This window comes from Ambystoma mexicanum, chromosome 7q (genome assembly GCF_040938575.1).
Source record: "Ambystoma mexicanum isolate Mex_15411 chromosome 7q, UKY_AmexF1_1, whole genome shotgun sequence".
In the NCBI taxonomy this organism is placed as follows: domain Eukaryota; kingdom Metazoa; phylum Chordata; class Amphibia; order Caudata; family Ambystomatidae; genus Ambystoma; species Ambystoma mexicanum.
The window spans coordinates 941,268,660-941,274,659 of record NC_090941.1 but is presented as its reverse complement, the minus strand read 5'-3'; positions in this window follow the sequence as shown (position 1 = coordinate 941,274,659).

The window sequence follows — 6,000 nt, the reverse complement described above, 5'->3', positions numbered from 1 at the left end:
AGTTGGTGCAGTTTCTCCTGATGCGAAGAAACTGCCCATATGGCAAATTGTCGCGAAGATGACATGGATGGTTGTTAGAGTAGTGCAGCAAGGTATTTTGAGCACTAGTCTTATGGTACAGAGAGCATTTGAGTTTACCTGATTCATGTTTGATTATGAGGTCTAAAAAAGCAATCTCTTATGTACTGAATTCCATTGTAAACTGGATATTCATATCAATGTTGTTTAACTAAGTAAGGAATAGCTCCAAGTCTGACTCTGATCCGTCCCAAATAAAGATGATATTGTCTATATACCGCTTCCAATTTGTCATACAGTTCCGGTAGGGGTTTCTGTTGGAAAGGGTGTTCTGTGATTCAAAGTTGGACATGACAAGGATCGTTAAGCTGGGAGCAAACGCTGCCCCCATCACGGTTCCTTTGGTCTGTAGATAAAATTAACCATTAAATTCAAAGAAATTATTACACAGTGCCAGAGTCATGAGTTCAAGAACTAAATTGTGTGGAACTCGTTCCTGTGAGTCAAATTCCGTGAGTAGATCTTGCATGCAGTTGATCGCCTGGTCTTGGGGTATACTACTATATAAGGACTTGATATCCATTGTTACTAGTCTTTGAATGGTTTGATTAAATATGTGATTCCCCAAAAATCTTAATTGTGTGGGTTGTGTTCCTAAGGTACGTTTCTGTGCGTGTACTTAGAGGTTTCAAAAACATGTAGATAACTTTGCACAGGGGCTCGAGTATGGATCCGCATTTTTGTGTATCTTGGGGAGTGCGTACATTGTCAGATGCGTCCTTGACTTGTGGTAAGGAACTTGGATTCTTTGTCTGTGATCCATTCACGGTCATGGGTGTACTATACTACGCTTTCTATCTCAAGTCTGATTTCGTTTGTTGGATCCTTCCTGAGTCTTTTGTAACTTTCTTGGTCTTGTAATAGTTCATTCATCATTATTGCTGTTCCGGTCAACTAGGTAGTCCGTCATCCATGGTTACTTCCTTATTGGACTCCTAGGTGTTAGCGAGATAAACGCTTTGCACTCGGAGGAACCTCCAAGTAACAGTTCAGTCTTTTGGACCTCACTAGCAAGTACGATGTGTGTGAGATGTTGGTACTCAGGTGTTTGTACACTATGGGGATTTTCTTTTCACGCCACCACAGGGTGCAGAATTTGTTTGACTTGGCACACACATGGCTTTTAATGATACTTGCATGTCTCTTCAATCAGAACATTTGGTGTTAAGCATGGCAGTAAGCTGGAGTGTTATGGTGTCCAGACACAGTTCTTTGTGACACTAGGTATGGAGTGGCTCTCTGCATGCTTTCAAGCACTTATGTGGCTATCTCTAACATTAAAACGTATGGAAGAGCTCTGCCCTTACTAGGGAATTGTCCTTTTATGTACAGGAACATTTTGGACGCTGCCCTTTTTGATAAGCCTCTGAAAGCTTCCTGGTTGTGCTGCTGATTTATAAGGTATGTGATTGTGCCATTTAGGGGCTATACCGTAATATGTTAGTTGTTCACAGGTAAACTACTGAAAAGCGTGATCTTTTCATGGCTGTGTGGGGGTGTTGCTTTTGTGTTTCAGTGTCTGGCGTTTGGGCCAATGCCGGCCAGTTAATTTACCAATATCTGTTTTATTAATTAGGACTTTGATTGCATTTACGCTGTTTTGGAGGATACCATGTGCATTGAGTAGGTATCCTTTATTTAAAATGGGTGTTTGTGTGTAGCAAGCACTTATCATATTCTATTCCATTTGTGGGATCCATTCTGTATTTGTTGTTGTATCAGTTTATTTGTGGTGGTTTTAAACTGGTGACTTTCTCTGTTCTCTTTTATTGGTTTTAGTTCCTAAACATTTACATGGAATGATCGCTATGCTGTGGAGACCATCTTGACCCACCCCTCAATACCTAGCTATTTCTGGTTGGATAGACCCTGATGAATGTTCCAGTAACTGCTTGTGTAGGGACTGAAACATCTTGGGCTGACTATGTAACCACATAAAGTGCACCATTACACATTTGTTTGGGTTTCCAAGTGTGGGCCTATTGTACTTTGAAATTGTATATGTTTTCTATGTATTGTTACATATATGTGATGTTTGTACTCGGTTTTATGTAGCTTTCTAATCAATTTTGTAATACATTTAAATTTCTTATGTGTGATTGTAGAACTAGATTAATTTTGTCAGGTTATAATAGTTTAAGAAAGTTTGAGTCACCTCGATTGTGAGTCCAAATAACTTTGTTTCCTCATCTCTTCCTTATATATATATATTTATATATAACTCAGGCTAAACCAACAGGCAACATCAACCAACAAAATACAAAAAGCTCCTACAGGTCAGCTCCACTAGTTTTGATGAACAGAGGCAGTAAGTGAGTCTTCCTCAGGGCTAGAGAAACTCCAACTCTCATTCTGTGAGTGGACGTAGACAAATGTATTTTCCTCTTGATCTGCTTATGCAAAAGTCCAGCTTCTGAAAATAAGGAATGGAATAAGGAAAGGGAACATCCACCCAAATCTTCTATAACTTTTGTCACTGTGACAGGCCATGTAGCTTTCTCCTAGTTATATTGGCCTTTCCATTCTGCTAGCTGCATATCCAAAAAAGTTTAAATCTGCATCCTAGCGTATTGTGTGAAAACTACCAAGATATCATGGCCTGAGCACACTCATGGTAATTTGCACCCCTTCTCTATCTGGAGTTAATTCGCAGCAAGGCAAGTGATCTTCCTATTTTATATTCAATCTGGTCCCAAACGATATGCCTGCACCTTATTGTCTGTCCCTGGGCGTCCCCATACATTTTCATAGCAGGGATGCAAGATGTATTGTCCTGAACTCGCCCATGGTCATTTGCACCCCCTGCCTCCCTGGGCGTAATTCATACTAGCACAAGTGATAATCCTGTTTTAGATTTACTCTGGTCCCAACTGGTGTATATGTACCATCTAGCCTATCCCTATACTCTCCCGTACCTTTTGATTGTGGGGGGTGCAAGACATCAAGGCCTGAACACACCAATGGTAATTCGCATCCCCTGCCTCCCTGGGGTTAATTCACACTAACACAAGTGGTAATCCTGTTTTATATTTACTCAGGTCCCAAACAATGTCTATGCACCATCTAGCCCCTCCCTTGACACCCCCATACCTTTTCAATGCAGGGAAGCAAGATGTCATGGCCTGAACGCACCTATGGCAATCTGCATCCCCTTCCTCCCTGGAGTTAACTCACACTAACACACATGGTCATCCTGTTTTATATTTACTCTGGTCCCAACCAATGTATAGGTACCATCTAGCCCCTCCCTGGACACCCACATACCTTTTGATTGTGGGAGTGCAAGATATCATGGCCTGACCATTCCTATGGTAATTCGCATCCCCTGTTTCTCTGGGGCAATTGTGGTCATATATATATTTACTCTGGTCGCAACCAATGAATAGGCACCATCTAGCCCCTCCCTTAACACCTTCATACCTTTTGATTGTGGCGGTGCAAGATATCATGGCCTGAACACAACTAGGGTAATTCACAACCCCTGCCTGCCTGGAGTTAACTCACACTAACACAAGTGGTCATCCTATTTTCTATTTACTCTGGTACCATCTAGCCCCTTCCTGGACACCCCCATACCTTTTGATTGTGGGGGTGCAAGATATCATGGCCTGAACACACCTATGGTAAGTCACATACCCAGCCTCCCTGGGGTTAACTCCCACTAACACAAGTGGTCATCCTGTTTTATATTTACTTTGGTCCCAACCAATGTATTGGTACCATCTAGCCATTGGAGAAGAACACACCTTTGCACACCTAAATGTATCTAGACTTTTGTGCGAGTTATTTTTTATGTGTTCCTGTAACGTTATCTAAAGTCAAGGTGTGGGGGAGAAAAATAGCAACCCGGGCATATGGGTTGAAGAAATATGAGAACAGAGTAAGTTCCCTATTAGGGAACTCCCGTCCCCTGCACACTATCTGGGGCTTATGGAGCCAAAGTATTCAAAGAGTATCTAATATAGGTATTTGGTATAGTTTTTGGTTAAACTTAAACCAAGCGTTAATTGAAGCAAGTGTTTTTTTGCCTAACACAGTTAAAACATAGAGACAGTTATAGAATAGATATTCACTTAAGTACAAAAGACAACTTGTGACTTGATCTTTAGTTCAGGATTTATTGGTCCAAACAGGATTGCCCAACGCGTTTCGAGAGTTATTCTCTTCTTCAGGGGCTATATGCAATTCAAAACTTTAAATCTATTAAAAAAAGTTAAACAATGTTCTAGATTAGTTGAATAATTGATATTAATAATTTACATTCAATTGCAATATTCCTTTTTACAAGAAGATATTCATTAGATGATAGAAAACCTCGTTATTTACATTTCCAGTATAAGCATTGATTATCATGTAACAGTGATCCCACTGTCGCATATGTTCACAATTTTGGCAATTATACCATACAAAACCAAAAGAGGTATCCATAATTCTTGTGGAAAAAACTTAGTTCATTGAAACCAATTGGTTTTTTAGCTAATCTTAAAGTAACAGAAAGATAAAAGCACTAGTTAATCGCCATTTTCAGAAAGAAGGACATAGAGTAATTCCTAATTACATATTTTATTATTTCAGCACGAGATCTCAAGGTGGTAAGGAATAGTGGTTGGCTTACCCTGTTTTTATGTTTTAAACATTAGAATAAGAAGGATGATCCATGATTATGGGTCTGTAAAATATTTCACATCGACAGTTTCAACAGGAGTCAATACGGTGTTTAAGCCTGTGTAAAATAAAGTAATGGACCAGTCTAAGTATATTGGTATATTGATATGATTAAAGACACGAACAATCTAAACTGAGATGTTCACTAATGGGGATACATAATAGACTTACTTAATGTAGTTCAATCTCTAGAGATGTGGGAAATATGGTCCTGCTCGAGATCTGTAGGCATACTGCTACGTTACCGTAGTATCCACGTATTCTCCATTAGGAGGAGACAAATGCTGGTGTTTTTTTCTTTAATCTGGGGAATCGAAGAAACCCAGTTTAGGATCTAAAAGATTCTCTTAAGGAAAGAAGTTCTGGCTGAGGGCCGTTGTCGGCATACTTACAGGTTTCTGACTGTATGACTCGACTGGAAACAAGTACCGTCCGGCTCCGTACGCTGGGAAATACAGAGTGTGAGACTAGGTTACAAGATGGCCGTATTTGTGGATAATGTAAACATGACGTCATCACGCGGCGTGCGTGCATGACGTCACGAATGTAAACAAGGAGACGGGTGCATGACGTTGAGAAAGGATTCAATAGAAACAACATACTAGATTAATATCTTAGTGCCGTGGTGTAACTTGTAGATGCGATCGGATACGACCCTATGGTGTATATCAAAATAAGGGGTCTATAGTAGATGAACATTAAAAACAAAGGTAAAAAATAGAGATACAAAAATGAAGGTAAAAAATGGCGGACATGGTCTGCTGAGATACAACTCTTAGATGAAGAGGACCAACTCTTAGATGTGAAGTAGTTAGTTATAGTAACCTTGTCTTGAGGAGAGGAGAGCTACATAGCGATGCAAAAAACTCGAACAGAATTTATTGGGAAATGTGGGAGCAACATGTAGAGTACATATGTAAATTGAACAGATATTAAAGCTTTCATCAGATATTTTAAAATACGATATTTAAAGATGTGGTCCACTTGGAGTATCATGGTAAAAGTACCAACACTACCCCAAGGACTATACTGTGATATTTTTGAAGAGAAGAAGTGGTATGGTCCTCTTAGCGAGTAATGGTAGCAGGTCAGGTAAAAAACAAAGTGTAAAATTGACACATATTTGTAATTATACTGCTGCCTCATTCAGAGTTAACAATCTCTTTGTTTGGACATGAAAAAGCGTCTGGTTAAATCTTTGTTGTAAGTAGAACCGGTGCAATTCTTATACATTTCTTTTAATGCTTTTATACATTT